Here is an 11,148-nt window from a genome sequence, read left to right as displayed (position 1 = left end):
GATAAGCCGCAAGGATGCTGATGGATGATGATGCTGCAAGACCTACAAAATATACTTTTTTATCATTGGATAATTTGAAATATGCATTAGTAGGTAATTGGATGATTCATATCATACCCTTATAGGGTAAGCTATAAAACCCCTAAAGAAAAATCGCTTGGATGTGCCCAGATTGGCTGGGGCACTTCTTGCACATGAATAAATATTTACCTTTGTAATTCAATTCAGTCAGGATGGGCCAGTTGTGAATTTTGTAAGAAAAGCAGGATGCACACGAAGCCGACAGAGCAAGCTTGGTTTTAGCTTTCACCTCGACAGCACAAGCAAGACATCCCAGAGGAGCCTGAGCACCAGGGAGGCTACAGGAGCAGGCCAGCCTCAGCTGCCATGGAGGGGTATTTGTCCCTAAGGAAACACAGGAGAGAGCCGAGTTTCCCTGAGTGGCTGATGGCTTGGAGGGCTAGTTCCCTGCAAGGACATGACATGGCCATGAACAAGAGGAAATGGGATGCTTGTAAAGAGGGTGACAGGAAAGAGAAGTTTCGTAGAGCATGTGTGCAGGCTGTGGCTTTTTACTTTATTACATCAAAATAATTCATGGCATTCTTGGCAGTTTAGGAAAACATTTTTCCAACAAAACACATTTGCAAATAAACACATTTAAAAATACTTATTTTAGCATTGGGAAAGCAGAAACCCCCACGCTGGTGGGAGGTGCTGTGTTGAGCAGGGAGTGATAGCAGGCCTCCCTAGAGATCCCTTTCCTGGGGTCAGGAGGTATGATAAAGCTGCAGCAGACTGTGCAGTACTGGCAAATTCTGTGTGCCTGCATGATGAACCTAACCAGCAGACACCCCTAGCTGACAAGCAACCAGTTCTCTTGCTGTTTTTCACAAGATTCAGTTTACCACATTTGCTTCTCCCATCAGCTAGTCTGGCAGTGGGTAAAAGCTAGTGGGAAGCAATGTGGCTAGGGTTGTGCTGAGGGTAGGTTTACTATTCCTCAGCTCATGGGCTGGAAATAATTACTAGCCCAGTGACAGCCTTTAACTGTTTAACCTCAGAGTGGCTTCTGAAACAGCTCATGAACTGCCAAACTTCACACACCTGTGCCGTATCTCAAACTGAAACTGGCAGCAGGCTATCTCAGGGAGCAGTTACATGCTGCTCTTACATCGATTTGACTGCAGAAAGGACTTCAGTCACATCAGCCTAAACAAGATGAGAAACTGTACTGATAAAACACCAGGCTGTAACTGGTGATTCAGGAAGCGCTTGAACATAGGCTCTCTGCAAAGCTGCTTTTAGTAAGTCAGGCCATTGTGCTGGTAAATGGTGTTATTCCTCCCCAGGTGCAGGCCAGCACTTCCCTTTGCTGAACTTCATGAGGTTCCTCTCTACCCGTTTCTCCAACCTCTCACTTGTCTCTCTTCAGATGGACATCATCAAGTACATCAACTGCTGTCTCCTGTTTTTGCAAACTTGTGAGCATGCACTTTGCCCTATTGTCAAGGTCATTAATGAAGAGGTTAAGTGGTATGACCCTAGTATTGACCACAAGGGACTGGTCTCCAGCTTTTCTTTGTGCTGTTGGTCACAACCCTTTGAACCCAGAAGTTCAGGCTGTTTCCAGTCTACTTCAGTATCCAATTACCCATCCCATACTGGGCTGGATAGCAACCCAATCTAGTTGAAGATGTCCCTCTACTCATTGCAGGGGGGGGTGGACTAGATGACCTTTTTAAAGGTCCCTTCCAACCCAAACTATTCTATGATTCTATTTAATGATTCTGTACTTTGTCAGCTTATCTATGATATCAACAGACTGCCAAAAGCCCCATTAAAACGAACATCTTCACTGCTCTACCCTCATCTGCCAAGTCAGTCATCTCATCACAGAAGGCTATGAAGTTAGTGAAGCACAGTTTCATCTTCATAAAAGCATGCTGACTACTCCCAGTGACCTTGTCTTTCATGTGTTTGGCAATGGTTTTCAGGAGGATTTCCTCCATTATCTTCCCAGGGATGGATGTGAGGCTGTAGTTTCCTGGATCCTCCTCAACGCTGCTGTCTCTCAGGAACTTCTAGCATACCAAGCCTGTTCAAAGATAAGAGTGGTATCTCAATGACATTGGCCAGCTCCCTCAGTACTCATGGATACATCCCATCAGATCACATGGACTTATTTATGTCCAGTTTGGGCATTCCCTACCCTTATCTTGCTCTACCAAGAGCAAGTCTTCGTTGCTGTAGGCTTCCACTCCTGTCTCAGAGACCCAGGATTCCTCAATGCTGGTCTTACCAGTAAAGGCAGGATCGCAAGGCAGGGACTGGGGAAGCCAAGTCCCTCCCACTCTAAGAGAAGATCAGCTTCATGACCACCTGAGGAACCTGAACATACATAAGTCTATGTATGGACCTGACGAGATGCCTCCCAGAGTCCTGAGGGAATTGGCTGATGTAGTTGCCATGCTACTCTCTATAATATTTGAAAAGTCATGGCAGTTGGGTGAAGTCCCCGGTGACTGGAAAAAGGGAAACATTGCACCCATTTTTAAAAAGGGTAGAAAGAGGACCCTGGGAACTACCGACCTGTCAGCCTCACCTCTGTGCCTGGGAAGATCATGGAACAGATCCTCCTAGAAGCTATGCTAAGGCACATAGAAGACAGGGAAGTGATTCAAGACAGCCATCATGGCTTCACCAAGGGCAAGTCTTGCCTGACCAACCTAGTGGCCTTCTATGATGGAGTGACTACATCAGTGGACAAGGGAAGAACTATGGATTTCATCTATCTGCAATTCTGTAAAGCCTTTGACATGGCCCCCCCCAACATCCTTCTCTCTAAATTGGAGAGGTATGGATTTGATGGGTGGACTGTTCAGTGGATGAGGAATTGGTTGGATGGTCGCATCCAGAGGGTAGTGGTCAACAGCTCAATGTCCAGATGGAGATCAGTGATAAGTGGTGTCCCTCAGGGATCCCAATCAGGACCACTACTGTTTAATATCTTCATCAGTTACATAGACAATGGGATTGAGTGCACCCTCAACAAGTTTGCAGATGACACCAAGCTGAGTGGTGCAGTTGACATGCCTGAGGGACAGGATGCCATCCAGAGGGACCTGGAAAAGCTTGAGAAGCAGGCCCATGTGAACCTCATGAGGTTCAGCAAGGCCAAGTGCAAGGTCCTACACCTGGGTCAGGGCAACACCCAGTATCAACACAGGCTGGGGATGAAGGGATTGAGAGTAGCCCTGTGGAGGAAGACCTGGGGGTACTGCTGGATGAAAAGCTGGACATGAGCCAGTAATGTGTGCTCACAGCCCAGAAAGTCAACTGTATCCTGGGCTGCATAAAAAGAAGCATGGCCAGGGGGTTGAGGGAGGTGATTCTGCTCCTCTGCTCTAGTGAGACCCCAGCTGGAGTACTGCATCTAGCTCTGGAGTCCTCAATACAGGAAAGACATGGACCTGTTAGAGCAGGTCCAGAGGAGGGCCACAAAAAAAATCATCAGAGGGATGGAACACATCTCCTAGGAGGGAGGGCTGAGAGAGTTGGGGTTGTTCAGCCTGGAGAAGCAAAGGCTCCAGGGAGACCTTATTACAGCCTTTCAATACTTAAAGGGGGCTTATAAGAAAGATGGGGACAGACTTTTTAGTAGGGTGTGTTGTGACAGGACAAGGAGTAATGATTTTAAACTAAAAAAGGGTAGATTTAGATTGGACATAAGGAAGAAGTTTATGATGAGGGTGGTGAAACACTGGAACAGGTTGCGCTGAGAGGTGGTAGATGCCCCCTCCCTTGGGGTGTTCAAGGCCAGGCTGGACAGGGCTCTGAGCAACTCCATCTATTTGATGATGTCCCTGCTCACTGAAGGGGGGGTTGGACTAGATGACCTTTAAAGGTCCCTTCCAACCCAAACTATTCTATGATTTTATGAAGACTAAGGCAAAGGCAGTGAGGACCTCAACTTTTTTTATGTCTGCTTTGCAGTGTGAGGTTCTAGTCCTGCTGGATATCAAGAAAAAGGCACAATATGCTTAAGAAAGAGATGTTTTTAAAAGTTATAGTGAGAAGTCTTACATGTCTCTGCCAATGCTGGGAAACATGCAATGATACAGCACTGAACAGCCCTCTCTGGTAGACCCACTGCTGTGCAGAATTCCTCTGTGGTGAGGTTCAATGGCCTCATTGTTCATCATGTCTTTACAGTATTCTTCAAGTAAAACAAAGCCATCAATCTCTTACTTACACAATACTGAATGTTCTAGAGGGTATGCTGATGTTTGCTGTAAGGATTATGCTTTTATACAAGAACAAGCTCTTACGAAGAGTACATACAGGTTGCATTGTAAATGGCAGCACATATTGATGTCATGTTATATGCTCAGGTTTAGCAGTCACGCTAACATATGTATCTCCACAATCAAAATCTACAGTTAAACTCTGCCTAAGTTGTGCTTGAAATCACTGTCTCTTCTTCATAATGCCTTCTGTGGTGGCCCACTACAGTATTCTTTTTCACCAGGTCCCAGCCCCACTCAGGAGTGGGCCCACATTTTCTCTTGTAGAATACTTCTGTTGCCCTTCACATCCCTCACCAGATTCAACTCCAGATGGATTTGACTTTCCTAACCCCTATCCTTGCACACTTGGACAGTGGCTCACTTCCTTCTGGGTCACCTGTTCTTGCTTCTACCTCTTGTATGCTTCCTTTTCATGCTTGAATTCGGTCAGGATCTTTTGTTCATGCATGCATGCCCTCCTGTCACCTTTGCAGGTTTTCCTGCACACTGGGATAGACCATTCTTGAGCTTGTAGGAAGTGATTTCTTGGGGAGAAAAACCAATCAGCTCTTTTGGACCTCTCTTCTCTTCAGGATCATATCAATGGATTAATCCAAGTAGATCCCTGAACAGGCTGAAGTCCAGCGTCTTGAAGTCCAGGACCACGATCCTGCTTTTTGCCACCTTCTCTCCTTTCACGATCCTGAACTCCATTTTGAGGCTGCCCCAACCTTCACATCCCTGATTGGGACTCCAACTTGCTTGTAAGGATCATTGCCAGCAGAGCATCTCCCCAATCTCCTGTGTTAAGAAGTTGTCAAAGCACTCAGAAGTCTACTGGATTGCTTGTGCACTGCAACAGACACTGAGGTGGCTGAAATCCTCCATTAGACCAGGGCCTGCAAATATGAGGCCTCTAGTTGCCCAAGGAAGGCCTCATCTAGAACTTCATCCTGAAGAGGTTGTCCTTAACAGACATGCACCACATTGTTCATGTTTGTCTACCCATTACTCCTGAGCCATAAACTCTTATCTGGCTGATTGTCTGGCCCTAGGCAGGGCTCTATGCCATCCCACTGCTCTCTCACATAAAAAGCAACTTCCCCTCCTCACCTTCCTAGCCTGTATCCATCCACCATAGTACTCCAGTCATATGAGCTATCCCACCATGTCTCCGTGATCCCAATGATATTGTAGACATATAACTGCACAGTTCTCTCATTGCTCCTGTTTGTTCCCCATGGTGCATGCATTAGTGTACAGACACTTCAGAGAAATACCCAATCATACTGACTTCCTAGAAAGGGTATGAAAGCATTCCCTACAACGCTGTCCTGTAGGCACTTGTTTGTATGCATGTACTTGGGTGACCCCACTTCAGCCCTATTTAATTGATGATAAAGTCCCCTCTGTTCAAATGAGCCCACACCCTTTGCTTGATAACTTGATCCACCACCACTTCCTCACTTGACTGTCATCCTCTTTCCCCTGTCATTCCAGTTTAAAGCTCTTACCAGGTTGACCACCCTGTTAGTCCAGTGGATCCCAGCTCTTCTAAGCAGTATTCAGTCCTCAGAGCAAGCCATATTCATAGAAACCAAAACCCCATCATTGTTGGCCAGCAGGGCTGAGGAGACACCACATAGGCCCTTATGCCCTTGACCATCACCCCAGAGCTATATGTATCATATTTGATACTTTCCACGTCTGCCCTGGCAACATCATTGACGCCCACATGAAAAAGCAGCAGGGAACAATAATCAGAGTCAGAGAAGCCTCTGCAGGCTCTCCATGATATCATAAATTAGAGCCCCTGGAAAGCAGCAATGCCACCCAGACAACAGGTCAGCAGACAGGTCTGTTCCCCACAGCAGAGGGGTCACCATCTACTAATCCTTAGTGCTTCCTTCTGGTGCTCCTGCATAGCTCAGGCTCAGCCAACTCAGCTGTTTCACTTGACAGAGCTCCCAGCCTCTTTTCTCCAACCACAGCACTGAACATATTTTGTAGTTATAAATCTTCAGGCAGAGCACAAGCCTTCCTCCTAGTACTAGGAGTCACCAGCTTCCACCATCCTGGGAGGCACTACTTCCCACCCTGATAGATAGACTCAGCCTGCCCCTCCTTCAGTACATACCTCTGTGGTTTCTTGAAGCTGTAGGGTCTCAGAGAAGATCAAGTAATTCTCTTTCACAATCTCTGATGATGCATAGTGTACTGACCTCCTCCTACAGCTCCTTTACTTAATAAAACACCTCAAAAACTGTATTTGTCCTGCCAGGGTGAAGGAGGATCTTTCCCTGCTCCAGACCAGTGCCTTCCTTCTGAAGCTCTGGCTGGGTTGAGACCTCCAACATTACAGGGAAAGTTTTTCCAACAGCTGCTGGGCACAGTGCCTTGTAGTACACCTGCACCACTACTGAAGAAGTGTGCACTGTTACAAGGTAAGGCACCAACCCTTCCCACACCAACTGCACTCAAAAACCTATGCTTTAGGCCCAGCTCTTATATAGGCCTCTTCTGAGCACAGGCTGAAAGAGTGCCAGACCCTCCCTAATCAGTGTCAGCTGGAACAAAATCTCCAAGGCCCCTTTGATTAAGGGCAGCTGACAGAGCTCTTTAGCCCTTCTAGACCTTGCTAGAAGTCAAGGCCTCCTGTAGCTATCTATTCCTAACAGCAGCAGGCACCCTCAGGCTCCTCAAAGACTTCCCAGAAGGGTTCCCGGAGGTCCTTTGACAATGATCCCAGAAGAAGCTCCAGAAGATCTAGAAGCAAGAGCCCAGAAACTGCTGTGCCAACTACTCACTGCCTCTTTTAGCTGTGCTTTCCAAGGTTTTTGTGGCTATTAAATTTTATTAGAAATGGTGTTAAATCTTGCTATTGCTCAGTATTAACATGACTGAGAATTAAGTTGGCAAGGATCAAGGTACCAGAATGCATGTTGGAATAGTAATTTTAAAAAAAGCCAGTCTCTGTTGAAGAGGAAGAGCATGTCTAGTGATCCATTCCAGCATATACAATGTTTATTCTGAACTCTGTGCAAGGATCCACCTAGCCCATTGTGCCATCTATTACTGTGATAGTGGGAACACCTGCAGTTTTTATGCCAGTGAGAAAAGTACTGTAGCCTAATCTTGGCCAAGATTTGAGTAAAATGCAAAGAGAGGCTGAGAGTGGCAAGTTGTGACAAATGAGACCATGGAGCAAGAACCGAGCAAGAGCTGGGTTGACAACTGACAGGAGAACATGTTAGCAAGAACAAAAGGTGTAACAGTGTATAGTGGAAACCGTATCAGAAGACATTGCAATGAGGAGTTAGTGATCCTGAGGTATATGCAACTATGACTAGGCCTTCCCAGCTGGTGCCCATATGTAGCACTGAATGTCCTGCTCCACTTAAGTGAATGCTGAATGACCCAATCTGCTTTGGGCAGCGGCCCCAATCCATGTCCTGTTATGCTAGTTTACAGACGTTACAAAAGGATGTACAGGTGGTCCTGTTCGATGTTTTGACACATATGACCTGTCTTTCATGGACATTTCTCATTCTTTGGACGAGAGATTAATGGTTGTATTGTGAGGAAAAAGACTGGTCTGAACAGTAATGGAGTCTGACAACAGGTTATAAAAAAAGCTTTACTGAGGCAGTGAGAAAGATGAGCAACAAAGCACCTATACAGTGATTCACCCAATCACCAATAGCAAACACGGGATCATGAGCAGTGCCATGGCTCCAGCGGACTGCCAGGGACACTTGGCATCCTGGTCACCTGGCAGCCACATCCAATAGTACGAATGCCTTTTGAATGTGGGTAAGAGTCGCGCCGCCCTGTGGCTCCACCAATAGCAGTGTGACTGGAGAGAATCATACCCCTCGTGGGTAATGCGGGTGGCATCCTGCCTGCACTGCTGATGTTGGTCAAGGGGCAGGGTGTCAGGCGGCAGGGTGTCGGCAGTCTGTCTGTGCCAATGATGTCAGTCAAAGGGCAGGGTGTTAGGAGAAAGGGTGTCAAAGACTTTAAAAGCAGTGCAGGTGGTGAGGTATTCTGAACCTCACCACAGTTGGGAATTCTGCACAGCGTGCCATGGCCACCTTTCTCAAATGTTGACACACCTTTGGCTTCCCAGCATGAGAAAGGACATAAGATTACTCTTAGTTTCTAATTATTCAATAAATAGCATTTAACCACACGTACTTTTGAGCTGCCTTTTTTATTGAGATCTGGAAAGAACCTTACGCCTGCTCTGGTGTAAAACATAGCATTGTCCAGTGGAGGATGGAGATTGTGAATATGCGAATATATATGGCATGATGCTTTAATAGCCTAGGCATTCGATCACATAATTACTGTAAACTATTTCAAGTGTAGCAACATATAATTATGATAAGTAAGATCTCAAGTTCTCCTAACCTGTGTGCAGGACCCCCAGTGTTGCCCCTAGGGTCCACCTTTCTGGCACAGTGGCTCCCAGAGTGTCCTATCTGGCACGTTGAAGTGCTCTGGAGGACAATATTTGCTTCCATAGCAGTTGGTCCTGAGATACTGGGGTCTTCATTGCTGATCTGCTGCTGCTGCTCTGACTCCATAGTTTGTGAATTGACTTTTTATCCCCTTTAGTTTCTGTGACCTGTGATTATTTTACTCAGACAGATGTTTTCTGGTGAATCGCAGTCTGTGAGACTGATCTGGAGATGGCCAGTCCCTTTGTATCAAATACTGTCTTCCTTATGCAGCTGACTTAACTGTTACATTATTTACCATATGGCTTGCCAAATGTTGAATATATTTTTGCTAAATCAGCAATTTATTTATGATAAATCAGTGACTCAGTTATTGTCTCAAGACAAAAATTCTCTGTACATTTGTGTTGGGTTGACAATTTGCTTACTGTACCATCTCAGTGCAAAGGTTCCCATAACCATGAGCCTGTGAGCTCCTGCTGCCTTTAAATTTCCTCCTACAGAACAATACTTGAAACTGCTGGAAAGGTATATTGCAATACCATCATGAACTGATCCAACTGGTAGCCTGTGCTGACAGCTGGGTACAAAACCCCCTTATCAGTGGAGATCCTTAGGGGGATGTCTGACACTGACTACAGGCAGAGGGTGTGAGGTGAAAGTCTTACATGCTGGATCCAAGTTGCTGCCCAAGAGCCTGACACTGAGCCAGGTCAGACAGAGCGAGCAGCAGGTTCCCCTGGGCTCAACTGCACCATCTGGTCAGAGTGGTAGATGGGGCTGGTCTCAGGTGATGGCATGTGTGTTTGTGTTTGTGTGTGTGAGAGTGAGAAGCTTTCTTTAGCACAGCCTATCCATCGTTTGGTCTGTTGACTTAATTGAACTTGTCAGTCATGTTGTTTGGTGTTCCTTTCCTCCACCTGAGAAGTAGGAACTCAGTATTTTGTTTGACAGAGTTATCAACAATTACCAGGCTTCCCTGCTCCACTACTCAGAGATTTGTGTCTAGCTTTTGTAAGATCGACTTTGTTTGATTCAAACCTGGTTTCCAAAATCATTGCTACATTTCATTTTTTAAGACAGAGGTCATGATTCTGGAAGACTTTCTTAGGTAAAACTGAAGAGATGAGAACTGCAGCTGTAAGAGAACATTTTAATCCATTGTGAAGCTATACCACAGTCCCAATGTATCATAATCCAGTGTTGCACCCACATTGCAACAAGGCCTCAAGAGCTGAATACTAGATACCACACAAGCATTTGTGGTTTGTTTACTTTAATGATAGCAAGATAATACTTGCAAATGAAGCATTAAAGAATGCCAGAGTGATTGATTCTGCGTACCTGGTTCTGAAACAATGGCACCCACATAACTACTTCATTTTGTTGCAGCCTTGTACAGAATCTAAAGATCATGCTGTTCCCGTGGGTTGTTATACAGTTATTCTTGTTCAAAAGTTATGTGATTCTTGTATGGTGGTTGGCTGCTTTTCCAACAGGCAGTTCCTTTTTTTCTCAGGCATCCTTCAGGATATGCTTTTCTGATAACATAAACAGTGTTTTCCAGATGTGGCAGCTTGACAACCTTTGCACATGCTACTTATACATAGCATACATTCTTGTTCTAGGGTCAGTGAATAGGTTGTGCACACATTCTTGTCCAAGGTTCATTAAATTTTTTTTCTAGAAAGCAATGGTTCATTAAGAGAATATATATATACACAATGCTTTTGTCATACTGATCTATCAGATTTACTTAAATGTATTACATTCTCTTCAGGTTATGACACCAGATGGACCTATGTTGAAATGAGTAATCATAAATCTTACTTCACTTGTACTTCAGAGCTCTGTTTAGTACTTAAGGAGCCAGGAGGTCACTGAACTGTAAAAAAGGAGGTTGACAGATGAGTTTAAGTATCAGTAAAACAATTTTATAGTTTCTACTGTGGCTTGTTTGACAGCATTTCTTGTTTTTTTCACTTAGCGACACAGCATTATGGCTTGATTCTCCAGGCACGAGAGATGATGGGATTCTTTCAGTGAAGAATTTATTTTCAGTGATTTTGAACATACATGCTGTGTTGAAGAACTCGAACTCTAGCAGAGTTATGTGTACCTTAGTAAACAATTGAAAATTCCCTTTGTTTTTCTTTTCTTGAAACAAATGTTGCCATGTACAAAGCTACTACTTCATCTCTCTTGTCTAAGACCTAAGAAGAAGCAGAAAAGGAAGGGAAACTGCCTTAATCATAAAAAATGCCTGTTTGAGTTTAGAAAAGTTTAGGGGTAGTGGTAGATGAGTGGCATCTTTCAGAGTTGCAATTTTAACTTGATAAAATTCTGGCAGCCTCCCAAAACTGACCATATCTATCCTCACCCACAATTCATTGTTT

This window comes from Gavia stellata, chromosome 4, assembly GCF_030936135.1.
Source record: "Gavia stellata isolate bGavSte3 chromosome 4, bGavSte3.hap2, whole genome shotgun sequence".
NCBI classification, from domain to species: domain Eukaryota; kingdom Metazoa; phylum Chordata; class Aves; order Gaviiformes; family Gaviidae; genus Gavia; species Gavia stellata.
Note: the sequence above shows the minus strand (reverse complement) of the source record.